We start from the raw sequence: 14,608 nt of genomic DNA, 5'->3' as shown, positions 1-14,608 counted from the left end.
AAAAGGTCACAATTGCTTTTTAACTTGGACAAACCAAGGAATTTTTCCTTACCCTCATTATTGGAAATGACTGAGTTTGTGGACGTTTCCCAAAAACTTCAGCCTGAGGCACATACCTGGCATGGAAAATTTCATTCCAAATGGTTATAGTTTGGCAACATTGTAAGTGCTTGAAAATAGGGTCTTACAATGCAAGAGATAAAACTTTCACTGCAATGTGAAAGGCCAAGTCACTGACCCTATCTCCAGTCACAGCCCAACACCTTGCTTCATCACCCATACCGTAAACAAAGCAGTAATGCACATTCAAGGCAGGGCTGAATGCCTTTCGGGAGTTTCTCTTCTGGCCAGAAGGAAATTGCCAGGAATACTGAAGAAATGGGCTAAGGAGAACACTCTGTAATGTAGAGGGGTTTCTTAGCATAGAGGGGGTTTGGACAGCATGGTTTACAGAGCTGCTTTCTGAGTTCTGCTTGTCTGAATCTACATTTACACGCATTTGTCCTCTTCATTCACACTGCAGAGCCCAGGGTCACCACTTTTACCTGCCACATGTGACGTGTGAAATGCACAGCCTCAGCTCAGACACCAATGCATTTACACGCATTCATCCTCTTCCAATAAATGTGGTTTGCAATTTTCTGACAAATCTATTAGCAATAGCTTATCCTGCGTCGTTCTGGTTTCCAGCTAGCTCACGTTGGTCTGTCACTACCGTTAACTCAGCCATCCATTTGCTTCTTTTATCACACCACCACTGCCACGTCTTGCTTGTCATGTTCTGGACGAATGAATGCATAGACACTGGCAACCCCCAAGCAGGATTAGAGCAGCTGGCTGCTGATCACAGAATGATAGAATCATAAAGATTGGAATAGACCTCTAAGATCATCAAGTCCAACACCACCATGCCTACTAAACTGTGTCCTGTAGTGCCATATCTACATGTTTTTTGAACACCTCCAGGGATGGTGACTCTACCACTTCCCTGAGCAGCCTGTTCCAATGCATGACCACTCTTTCGGTAAAGAACTGATGCTGCATAGCATGTGATTTTCCAGGGATACCCCATCAGCTGCTTCTTGGTCCTTTCCTGAGTGCCAAGCACAGTCCCTGGCTTTTGGGCAGCATTTCACACACCATGGCACATGCATGGGCCATATTCTACAGGCGTAGACCAATTCCTGCAAAATGCAGAGGGCTCATGAGCAGTTAATGAGCTCCAGCTGAGTTACAGATATTTCACATCTGCCATGTATGGATCAGAATGCAGTATTTGCCCCCATGGCCAGACCATTGGCAGCTCAGAGTACCTCAGGACAAATGAACTGTGGCAGAAACTCAGGCATCCTCTGCTGCTGTTGTGAGACCTGAGATCACTTTCTGTTACTTTTTCACCTTGTAGGTACACTGTCATCACAGAACACCACTACAATGGATCTCCTTGGAAAGAAATGTGTCCTCTTGCACAAAGCTCAGCACGGTGGATGTTATGGCAGGGCACACTGCCCTTGTAATACTAGCTCTGTTTGCACAGGTGTTGGATGGCTTTAGAGCCTGCATCCTTGGATGATGTGAGCATCCAGGAGGTCTTCTGTGGCTTATGGACTGTGCTGGGAGGTGAACGATTTCAAAATGAAATCCTCTTCAGAACTGCTGAAACCTTCATGAGTAACAGCCCTCATCTGCATTAAAACATTTTCTTACTGCCTAAGTTATTTCACATATTGTTTTTGAATAGTGGTAGAGAAATACCAAAATATGGATAAATAATCCCCTCTTTATTGTAAGCTTATTGAGACATCAGAGAGCGGACAAAAGCAACAGGTACAGCTGTGCTGTCAGTGAGGTCCAGGGCTACCTGGATTGCCTGAGGAATGTACTTGGCCATTTATATTTCTAAAGGTGCTGGAAACTACCACACAAGAGCCAATGTCTGCTTTGCGAATTGAATAGTTATATTTATTACCAGGAAGGTCAAAGGGAGGGGAAAGCTGGCTGATGGTGTGCAGGTAGTGAGAAGGGTGAGGAGACTATTTCCAGTATTGGGGAAAGAGAATTAGAGGCAATCACAGCAGCATCTGACTAAAATCAGAAATGATTAAAATCAGAATAAAGGTGAGAAGCAGGATGAATAGAACAAGAATGGATTGAAAGTGTAATAAAACACAACTTGTGCAGAAACACCAGCCTTTTATCTCACGCCTTGAGTGAAAACAAACCTGTTTTCCAGTGGAAGGAATAATAACCAGAAATTGTTTTAGCAAGGCCCGTGCAGGCTGAAGGGCCCAACACTGCAGCAAGCATCACCTGGAGGCAGTGCAGCAGCCTAACGGATGCCCTAGCACCCTTGAGCTTCGCTCCCAGCAGCGCTCGACGCAAAGGCTTTCAGCTAGGCTTGCCTAAATACCATTTTTGCTAAAGGTTGTGGCTTTGGATTGAAAAACGAAGAAGATAAATTTTACTCAGAAGATTCAGCAGGACAAAGATCCTGAACGACCTGGTGATACAGCCTGAGAGCTCACAGGCAGGTCTGTATTTCCAGTCTTTGTTCAGTCATTTCAATGCTCTCTGGACTACAGGTGTTTTCTAAAAGGGTTGTAAAGATTTAAAAAGCAACAATGCCATTGTGAAAAATGTTTCTTTTTCCTGTGGTGCTATGAGGACAAAAATTTGCTTTCGTCCATCTGTCTGAGGGAGGTTAACTGCTCTCACTCTTCTTTTTACACCTTTATATGTCTGCTTAGCTGTTGCTCTACATCAATAGCAGAGTAACAGCAACAGCTCACAAATCAACAGGTGACCCTTCCAGCCGTGCTCAAATCCTGCATTGATCCACTGAGGTAGGTACAGTCACATTCAAGAGACTGTGTGGAGTGTGCTGCTGGTGAACATTTTAACACTGCTTTCCATCCAGGCAGTGTTTTATTCTCTAAGATCTTCATATCTGAGTTTCCCAGGGTCAGGATATTGGCCAGATCATGACCCTGTCCATGACATGAGAGTTTAACAGACTACCTCTATAGCAATGAGATCAGTAGCTGGACTGAGAAGCAAAGAGAGGATTTCTGTTATATGTTGGGTTTGTATTCATCAGAAAAGCACAGTTTGCTGTGCATTTACATTCCCTTCAAATCTCTTCTGCAATTTCTTTCAGTTACTTTCCCCCTGGTTCCCACTCTCATCCCTTGCATATGTTTTCTGTAGGGACCTACTATCAGGAGCCAGTTACAGATATCCACGAAGAACCTGGGAAGTAAGAACATCTGTCCAAATGTCCTATGGGCACCTTAGCTATCAGCTGTGTCTCACGGGTCATGTGCCTGCAGGCCATCCTTTGCTCCATCATACAAGCAGCCTGTCTCCATTCTCCTAGGTGTCAAGCCTGTAGGGCAGCTCTTGCTTCTTTGTCCTCCTAAGCAGGACGATATTAGGAAATGGCCTCCATCCTTGTCTCCATCCCCTGACCTCTCAGGGCACTCTGGGTGTCAGGGAGGTCCAGTGGGAGGTTGGTCAAGGTCAGTAAAGCTTACAGGTGCCCTCAGGGCCCTGACAGCTGCCTTAGAGTGTCAACTGCTGCCTACAGATCTTTTCAGCAATTTCAGGGACGGTGAGGATGATTATTTGTCTTAACTTTGGGACAGCAGCAGAAAGGATCCACATGGAGAAATTCCCAGAAAAAAACAAACCAAAACCCACCCACAAACCCCCAACCCTTGGCTTTGCTTTTGAGGCCTATTTTGTTCAATTCTAACTTGAGAAATTCCAGCCATAGCCCCAGTATGAGCCATATCACAGAGACATCTGCCATGTGTAAAATGGTGTTGCTCATCCAGGACTTTTAGAGAAAGGGGTAAGAAATTAGTTATCAACTGAATGAAGCCAAAATGAGACTCCAATGGTCTTGGAGTCACAGAGTGTTAAGTATCATGAAAAATGTAACATTTTCCCTCTCCCACAACTCCACCCCCTTGAAAAAAGCCATGTGGTACAAGCTATGTGTACAGCATGGGGAAGTGCTGAGGGGTCTCATCCTACCACTTATCAGGCAATTCTCTGAAATGCAAACCCACCCCTCTGACATAGGGCCAGGATTGTTACACAAGTGAAATAAAATACAGCTGAGCTCCAGCAGAGGAAGAATTTGGATGCATTTTGGTCCAGTACTAAACAAATAAGGATTTCTCATTTATTAAAAGAGTTTCTTGGCGATGATCAATAGACAGAAATATCCTTTCTCCCATGTGCCCCCAAACCCTCTGTGAACAAGCCCAAGCTCATCTGTTCCAGGCTGCAGAAAGAAATGTCACTGCTTTGCTGTCTGCAACATGGGCAGTGCTTTTGATGGAGCACAGCTTTGCTTAGGGAGCTCAGGGAAGATGCTTTGCAACTGTGCCATCCCTTGCCAAGACTCTCTTGTTTTTTCCTGTGGTTTCCAGGCAAAGTTTCTGCAATTTCATGACCAGTTCTGGGCTAGCAATGTCAAATTAAAATGAAAAAACAGAGTAAGCAGTTCATCTCAGCTGGGGAAGCTAAAATATCTCTGCAGTGGGATGTATGCCTCATGTTTTATTTGCTGTGGCTACCTCACCTTAGGAGGGAGCTGTGCAAGACAGGGTGTGAAATCCAAAGAGAAGGCAGTGTTTTCATGTGCTCGTTGTCCTTATTCTTACTGTACATGTGAGCAGTTCCCCCTCACCAGCTTGCTCTAACATTCACCCTCACTCTTTCCCCCTAATACAACTGGTTTCCCTTCTGGCTGAGAAACACCTCACAGAATCACAGAGTCGCAGAATGGTGGGGGTTGCAAGGGACCTCTGTGAATCATCTAGTCCAACCCCCGTGCTGAAGCAGGGTCATCTACAGCAGGCTGCACAGGACATTGTCCAGGCAGGTCTTGAATATCTCCAGAGAAGGAGACTCCACAACCTCCCTGGGCAGCCTGTTCCAGTGCTCCGTCACCCTCAGAGTGAAGAAGTTCTTCCTCACGTTCAGCTGGAACATCCTCTGCTTCAGTTTGTGCCCGTTGCCTCTTGTCTTGTTGCTGGGCACCACTGAAAAGAGTCTGACCTCATCGTCCTGACACTCACCCTTCAGATGTTTATAAGCATTTATAATATGCCCTCTCAGCCTTCTCTTCTTCAGGCTGAACAAGCCCAGCTCCCTCAGCCTTTCCTCCTAGGAGAGATACTCCAGTCCCCTAATCATTCCTCGACATCTCTGCAGTTTACCACAGCACAGCTTCCTTCCCCTGGTTTGTCCCCTGACTCAACTATTCTTCCCAGAAGGCCAACAAACCCTCCTGTACAAGCTAAAGAAATCATCTAATCTAGGCTAAAATCCTTTCCTGATCTTGAGTAGATACAAACTCAAACCCTTGGTTTAACAGAATGTCGTGTAGGGCTTCTACAGCCCTGCCTGTTGTTGCACCTCCAGCAGTGAGTGCTCATGTGTCCCCTCCCTAGAGTGACCCCATGGCCTCTTGTCCTACCAGCCCTAGTTAGTGACACCTGCCATCTGTCCAGTGACATCCTTAGCTCAGGATGATGTCCTGTGGTTTGAGCTGGAAAGCAAAACACATCTTCTTACCAGAAATCCTGTGTGTCATGCTCTTATTACATATTTAAATCATAGGAAATTTCTATCACTTTCGGTCATGGAGAAAAAAAATGTTCATTTTAAAATACCCAAGAGATGCGGTCCAGGCAGTTTTGCATGAGGATATGAATAAGCACTTTTTGGAAAGACACAAGTAGAAGCTCTTTCCTCATCCTGCACCTTGACTCATTACTTAAAATTGCTGTTCAAAACTTCTGTTTCTGCAAACCAAGCTCTTGTAGCATTAATCTCTTACACAGAGATACTTAAACCCTGGACTCCATGCTCACTCTCTTAACTAGACCAGAGAGACACTGTAAAAGATTCCCCTTGAAGAGGGGAACTCCCTGCTGCTGGCGGCAGCTCAAGCATTTACTACAAGAGGACGAGGGTGCACATCTGTGCCGTGGTGGGGGCAGCAAGGACTGTAGCCAAGCCCAGTTCTGCGTGCTCGGTCCTCCGGCATCGCAGCTGTACCTCATACCAATGACACAATGCTCTCTGAGCACAGCAATGGGATGGCGCAAACTTGCCACAGCAGCCCTTAAGCACTCTGAGCTCCGAGACTCGCTGTTTTTCTCCAACAGTTGTTGAAATAGATCCAAATACATTATGAGAAGTGATGTTGTGTCAGTTTAAACAAATTGCTTTTAGGGTAAACATTCATTTTTGCATTTAGGCTGGTTTGGAAAACATGTTTGTATTGTTTTTTTTTAAAGCGTGGTCCAGGGTGAAAAACAACTTTTTTGGTTATTGAATGAAAAAGCTCTCAGTACCAAGGGACAATTGTTTCCAATCTATGTAGGTCAGGGTTAACATTGAGTAATTCTTAGCTAGCCTAGTTAATGACTATGATATGCAAAGAATTTCTGTTTCCAAATCAGCACAAGCCAAAGGTTCTCCTTAGCAGCATCATAAAATCACTATGACATCCCTCAGAGAAGAAAAGGGATAAATGTGCATGTAGACTTTACAAGTTACAAATCTTCTCCTCTCCTTAGAATTTTCTCTTTTTTTGTTGTACTGGGTTGGAAGAAAGGCAAGGTGTCTCTTTGTCTGATCAGCCTGTACAAGGATTCCCCCATTTTTAAAACGTGGCAACAAAACTTTGTGAAGTTATTTTCAGGTATTGACCAAATCTTTGTTTTTTGCTTTCAAGAGTGACCAGCTGCAGAAGAAACCCATGGATGTTTAACTTACAGTTCTGCTTTCCTGTGTCATTCCTACAATTCCATGAAATACTGTCTCTTTTTTCTAGATAAGCATTTGGTTTTTTTTCAAATGACATTTTGCCTCTCAGTCCTGCTTTCAGTTGCCACCAGTGCTGATCATGTTAAAAAAAACACAAAAAACCAGAACGTCTCCCCCCCGAGCAGTAATTTGTCACCTTCACTGAGATGCTCACCTTTCCCTCCACCTCCTTAAACCTCATCAAAGAGCTAAGAGGAAGAGCATGGAGGAAAAAAAGCTATGAAACTACCTTGCTTGTTCCAGGGCCTGTATGGTGTAGGAGCTGCGTGTTTGCTGGTGGTGGGGTGAGCAGCACTGCAAAGGATGGAACTGTAACGAGGAAAGCCTTAAACACGTCTGTCTAAGGGCACTGAAATACCGGAACAGATTTGGAGATCTGGACCTACTCTCAGCACCCGTGGGTGAAACTACAAGATCCAGAGTGGCTGGCCAGCATTTTTTTTGGAAAGTCACCTGTGAAGCCTAGCAGTGAGGCATCCTGTGGGGTTTTTTTCTGCATATATTGTGCTAATGTGTATTTCACTGGGTTTTGTACGTATAATAGGCAAGAAAACCTTGCTGTGGGGCAATGGAAGAAGTTGGATAGATTGAGCTCAACGCTGAGGAGCCAGACATAAGGGAATTATATGAGCCCACTGAAGAGATGTTGACCTGAACCAACAGTAGTGGATAAGGACCTGTGGAGAGGCAAAGAGGATCGTTCATTCCTTTATTTTTTGTGTTTCTACTATACAGGCAGATTGAATAACAACATTTAGTAGTATTTCTAAGCAACTTTTTTAAGCTTCAACAGAAATGTGTGGTGGAATGTTCTTTGCTGTTGCACCTTTCCTCATTTCAAACCTGAAAGGTTTGTGTGGAGGTAATCACCACCACCCTGGATTTCCTTGTGAGTGACAAGGAATGGGTAAACATGTTTCTCAGGCTGATACTGGGGCTGAACAGATTGGAAAGGAAAGGGAATATGAGAGGGTATTGGCTTTAGCTCCATAGGCAATTGTCCACTGGGTCCAGAAACTGCTCTGGCCAACACTTTGGTCATTTGCTCCAGAGCACTTTGTAACAGCTGGATTTGTTTGCTTTCAGTGAAATGCACTTCAGCTGTTTTGCTGTTTTGCAGTAGCCAGAATTCTGCCCAAAGGCTGTCAGGCAGTCTTCTTTTAAGGCCTGAAAATGTTTGTGAAGTAAATTAGCTTCCTTTAAAAACCATAGCTTTGTTTACTTTCCCCCTAGAAAGTCACTCTCTTTTAAAGGATGATGTGGTTTGGGCATGGTGCATAAAAAGTGTACTTGTGTAATGCTGCAGTTCCTGCCCCTTCCTTCCCCTCTGGACCTGCCATGGCATCAAAGGGTCTTGCTCTGATCCCACTGTTCCTGCAGACAATGGTCACCAAGGGTATGCAGTACTGACAGCTAATGAAATAACTAAAATGGAAAATGGAAGTGTGAAAGTGGTGTAAATCATTGCCATGTGTTTATTTTTTATGTAAAGAACCCCAAAAGAGATGTACTGAGAGCATCTGCTGCTTGCTATAAGATGCTGGCTTCAAAAGCAGAGAAGTGCTGCTTTCCTCTCTCCTTCACATAGAAAATACTCCACACTAAGAGGAGGGGGTACCACAATATGCGGTAAATAATCTGCCTGCCCAGTGATGATCCCCACCTCTCCCTGGTGAATAGAGAAATAAGGATTGGCAATCTATTTCCGCATAACCAGACCTCGGGCTTTAATTCCCCAGTGGGATGAGAGAAGCAAAGCCCTTGTGGAATGTTAAAAAATTAATGAGGTGCCTTGGGGTCAGTCAGTCTCCCCCTGCTGTACTTGTGCGGATTAGGACAGAGGTTAGAAGGCAAGAGAGCCCTTCAGCAACATCTACCGCGGAAGGACAGTGGATGCAATTGCTGGGAGAGGTTGACCCTGATCTCTAGGCATGACATGAGGACCAGGAGACTGCTTTTGAGGAAAATTTCCTGTTTGTCCCTACTTGCTGTGCTTTGGTTTGAAACATGGAGCAGTCTTGGGGTATATGAACTGGGCTTCTTTTAGGTGATACTAAGATGCAAGAACCTTGAGTGAGCTGCAGGCACAAGTGGACATTTGGTCCCTGGGACCAGACCACAGCTGATCCTGAGTAAAGACACGCTGAAGGTTGTATAGTGCAAATGCTGTGTCCTCAGCCCCAGCTCCTTCAGTTTTCCAGATCACTCCCTAGTACAGACATGGTCAGTGTAAACTTCCCTCCTTGTCTTTTATTGTTCCTTGAACCCAATGCCAAGGCAGTCCCAGGGACCTGCAGGCTGGAGGATGACTCAGAGTTGACCCTGCCGGGATAGCACTCTTGGAGGTTGCTGTCCCTGTGGGAGAGATGTGGTTGGAGTCAAAACTCAAAGAAGGGAAGAGGGAGTCTGGTATGTGGTTATGGCTTGACTTCTTACCAAAAGATTTTACTGGTGGATGACGAGTAAGCTGATCACTCTGGTGACCCCGTTTGCAGAGGGTAATGGCTAATTAAAGGGTCTTTTCCTTGCACTTGACTATTTTTACTTTATCTAACTATGGCCTGGGGAAGGTCAACCAGAGAAGAACATAGAAACAAGATGTAGAAGATCTTTAAATAGCCTCTGGTTTGGCAGACTGTGAGGCCTCAATCTCAATAATGAACATGTTTGTGCTCTCTTTGTTTTTAATTTTGTTTGTTTGTTTCAGACCAGAAAGGTGTTAGAAAGCTTTGTATTCTCTTTCTTTATTCTGTTCTTTTCCTTCTGGCATATTTTTAACATTGAGGAAAAATGACCTGCTAACCTTCTGAGAGAAGGTAAACTGAGCAGAGGGATTTTAATCTGTTTCAAATCTTGTCGAGGACTGAATTTAGCAGGAGATAAGAAAGAAACTTGGGAGGAGGGAGCTGCAGGTAAGAGCTGCAGGGATTCCCATTTGTTCCACCAAGAGCAGAGAAATCTCACAAAGTATCCAGCTTTGTAAGTTGCAAGAGCTTCTACACTTCTCCTTCATAACATAGGAAATCAGTCTTTCCATGAAGAGGCTATTTACCCATATTAGATGGTGAAAAACATTAAACATAACGCTAAAGAGGATTACGGTCCTATTTACATATGGAGAAAGATTTCTATTTTTGTCCAAACAGGCAAAAAGTATCTGCTGTATTTCTAGGAAACTCATTCTAGCATGGAGGGCACTGATGTTCACGGTACTTAGAAAACACTTTCAAGAGTTCAGATTATCTCCAATATGCTTAACAAAGACTTATTGTAATGTCTCATAAAAGGTTCATAAAACTTTATGTGACAGCTTCCCATATGGTTGGAGAACCCCAAATACACTAGGCTTTTCTGCTTGGATATTCTTCCACTGAAGACTCCCCTAGGAAGTTTCATTGCTTAATTTTGGCAAAAAGAGGATTAATTTTATGTCCTTTCAGTTTATACTCTGACAAAGCATGATTTTCATTAAAATTATTCCATCCCCATACTCACACTTACTTGCACATTTCTGATGTTCTTTCACAGCATACTTCACTGATTTCTTTGAAATTCCTCTTTTAGAAAACAATAATTCTCAGAACAATAAAAAAAATTTGAAATCAAGCATTTAAATTTGAACTCAGGCCTAACTTGTATTTGATTTGAAGGGAGGAGAGGTACCTATGACTCCGTAAGTTTTATGGCATATTTTACACAGTGATTTACAACAGATGGGGATTAGTTATAATATCAGCCTTGTAATATCTAGGGGTTATATATGAAGAAGAGGGTTCTGTGTTTTTGAAGGAACCTGATATCTCATGTATAAGCCAACTCATGAATACTGCTGTAGCATCACAGACATAAATATTCTCAGCATATTTTTCTTTAGTTTTATACGAGGAACTCAACCTAAAAAGCATTTCTGCCAGGATTACATGCTGCTTTTTGACAGCTAGTCGTTGCTGTGCAGGCGTACACAGAGCACTGGGAATTAACATTATGATCTCCTTGCTGGGCTTCAGTGTTGTGGCTGCATCCTTTCCCCACCGATCTGGTCCTTGTGCGTGCAGGGATGTCCTTGCTTGCTTGAGCCATAAAATATTTTGAACAAACAAAGGAACAACACTGCCATTTGTTTCTGTTTCTTTTCTATGACTATGGTTATGTTCTGTAAATTCTATGTTCTGTTGTGTAATCCAGAAAATCAGGTTAGTAAACCGTAGTCAACAGGGAAACTATTAACCTTATGTTTGATACCGAACAGATACCTTAGAGCAGTCCAAGAGCTGCATTAAAGCTTCCTGGCAGGGTATTATGCTTTGAACTTTTGATACTACCGTGAATGTTGCATCATGTTGCAAATAGTAGAACTGTGCACTGACAAAAAATATTGATGACTCTCTTGTGGAAGGCTGCAATCAGGAGTTTATTGTTATTGCTGAAATACTGAAGCTTAGTATTTCAGAATTTTCCTTATTAAGAAATCAGCAAGGCCGGTGTCAGGTTTATTGTTTGCAAAGTTTCATAAGGACTTGAAAAAAGCAAATATATACAGGAGGTTTCCTTAAAAACCCCCAGATTTTTAATCAGCTATGCACACACTAAGAGATTCTTCTCATTCAGAAATAGGAACTTCTTACGAGTGAACAGTTTCTCTAAAACAGTAAAAATGGCAGTTATTTCTTGAAAGAAAGCTTGAAACTCCAAATGAAGGCATAGCTAGCCCTGCTGAGAACATGAGAGCAGCCCTGCCAAGAAGGGCTTGCGGGTACTGGTGGATGAAAAGCTGGATATGAGCTGGCAATGTGCACTCGCAGCCCAGAAGGCCACATATCCTGGGCTGCATCAAGAGAAGCATGGTCAGCAGGTTGAGGCAGGGGATTCTGCCCCTCTGCTCCACTTTGAGACCCCACCAGGAGTCCTGTGTCCAGCTCTGGAGCCCTCAGCACACGAAGGACATGGAGCTGCCAGAGGGGGGCCAGAGAAGGCCACAAAAATGATCCGAGGGCTGGAGCACCTCTGCTGTGAGGAAAGGCTGAGAGGCTTGGGGCTGTTCAGCCTGGAGAAGAAAAGGCTGTGGGAAGACCTTACAGCAGCCTTCCAGTACCTGAAGGGGGCCTGCAGGAAAGACGGGGAAAATATTTTCAGCAGGGCTTGTTGTGACAGGACAAGGAATAATGGCTTTAAACTAAGGGAGGCTATGTTTAGACTAGATATAAAGAAGAAATCTTTTACCATGAGGGTGGTGAAACACTGGCACAGGTTGCCGAGAGAGGTGGTCGATGCCTCATCCCTGGTAACATTCAAGATCAGACCGGACAGGGCTCTGAGCAACCTGATCTAGTGGTAGATGTCCCTGCTCACTGCAGGGGGGGTGGACTAGATGACCTTTGAAGGTTCCTTCCAATGCAAACCATTCCATGATTCTAAGATTCTAACTTTTTTTACAGTTGTTTTCTCTATGTGATATTTTTGCTGCTTGGGAGTTATTATTCAGCCAGTAATGCAAAAAATTGTAGCAAAATATGCCTTTTCTCTCTCAAAAGAAGCAACCACACAAGATGTTGCTAGTCAGAATCCATACTCCTTTGCATCACATGTTCAAAATTTTCCAGGCTGTTAGACTTTTCAAGCAGATTTTTCCGTCTGTTTAGGGTATACTAGTTATAGTTACGATACTTAAAAATGAACATCAGGCTTGTTTAAGAAACGAGGAATAAAGTCTTCCTATGTGTGAAGGGAAGAGAGAAGAACTTGCATGTAAGGAGATGTCTGCTTCTGGGCATTAGCTATAATGGTAGGTTCTCTCTCATGATCCATTTTGTTAACCTTGAGATTTCAAAAAAACCTAAAATCTGAGAAGTGGGACATGGTAAAATTTTGAGCTTGGCTTGAGCAGTCAGACAACAACTGAAACCAAAGTTTGTTCTCAGGTAGACTGTGGAACAGGGAATGAACTCCCCAGCTAAGGACTGTTCTTCTCCAAAGAATCCTTGAAACTGTTAATAATTCTGAGAAAACAATCAGCTTTTCTGAAGATCAGAGTGGCCAAGAACCTTTCCTTCTCCAAGACCTTCTTTGCTCTTCTTCTGACCAGCCACTCATAGACCACTCAGAGAGCGGGCGTGAGGATGGAGTCCACCCAGCTGGCTCGGTACCAGAGAAATTGGAGAAATCAGCACTTCTCGCTTCAGATTCTACCAGGAATCCTCTGAGTTTCAAAAGAAATACATATATGCTTTTGATGGGAAAAAAGATAAGCTTTTTAGAATACTGAAAAAATTAAAATTCCAACCTTTGTCCAACAAAACCAGTTTCTGTGTGCAGCAAATCCAGTGTTAGCAACACTATCTCTGTCTCATTCTGTAATATTATTGTACTGATCTCTTTGTATGGAGTTATTTTAGTCTAATTTTATTATGTACAAATTTTCAGCTACACTGGTAAGTAATAATCTCTATAGCCTTGAGCAGTATTTATTATATGGCATTATCTTTTTAATCCTAGTGTTAGGCCTAGAGTGTGATTTCCTTGAAGGAGGGCTAAAAGCGATTGTTTGTTGTTTAACGTGGTGTAATGTTGAGTTTTTAAGCAATTACCATCAAATTTAATTGTGCACTTGAGTCTTTTCTTTAGTCTAAGAGATCTGAATATGAAGTTGCATCTTAGTTTGCTGTAATGGAATTTAATTTTACTCCAAATGCCATGTAGCCCTTTTGCAAAATATCATAATCACATTCACTATTGGAGTTAGGCATGTTAGTAGTAAGGATAATTGACTTTATGATTAGTCCACGTCAGTTGATTCATAAATACCTGATTTACATTTTGGGCTTTAAGCAACGGACTATTATTTACTGTCACTGTTGGAGACACTCGGACATTTCTGGCTGATATGCATTGCCAAAATATGAATAGTACATAACCAAATATTTTTCAACTCATTAGTCAGCCTTTGTTAGACTGCTCAGTCCATGTTTTACCACCTTTGTTAGAATAAGTGTGATCTGGTTGAAGTATAAAAGTCATTTGGCAATCCTTAAATGTGTGAAGGAGCTAAGTGAATTGTTTTAAAGTAACTATTGGAAACTCCATTGTTTGCCTATGTTTTCCTTCAACTTGTCCAGTGACAACTATTAAATTCAATATAATTTTTACTGTTTATAAACTTTTAAATTTTCAACTGGCAATTTGAACATTGTGTGATGTGCAACGACTCTGTGAAATATTCTCTTGCCCCTACATACTCTGTTCCAGTACAAATTTCACTTTGAAGAGTCACAGTAATATGGGACAAGTCTGTGCCTGTGTAAGAAGATTAGGAAATACTGCCTGATTTGCCTCTGTATCTGCCCCCCATGCCCCTAGACAAAGACTTTGCATCCAGGTGCAGGCATGTAGGCCAGAACTGAAGGGAACTGGAGCTTCCTGCCTACAGAAGAAAAGGAAAGATTATTGCAGGGAGAAAAGCAGGCAGCCAAGTGCTTGTGAATCACCTTGTCAGCAAATGCTCCTTACTCATATTCACATTTCTAATGTCTGTCTCTGGGAACCTCAGAATCTTCCCTACTGCTGCTTGCAAGGTGATGAGAATATATCTGACTTCCCTGAGCCTTCCCAGGGCAGCACTTTCACAACAACTGGTTTGAGACAGAGACTCAGAGGATGATACGTATTGCTGTGGTTTCAGAGCAACACCATCCTTTGCTGATCACGCTGCTAGCTACCCTGCTCCTCTGATGTGCTGTTTGTTTTAGTGCTGAAACAATTTGTT

Source organism: Opisthocomus hoazin, chromosome Z (assembly GCF_030867145.1).
Source record: "Opisthocomus hoazin isolate bOpiHoa1 chromosome Z, bOpiHoa1.hap1, whole genome shotgun sequence".
Lineage (NCBI taxonomy): Eukaryota > Metazoa > Chordata > Aves > Opisthocomiformes > Opisthocomidae > Opisthocomus > Opisthocomus hoazin.
Note: the sequence above shows the minus strand (reverse complement) of the source record.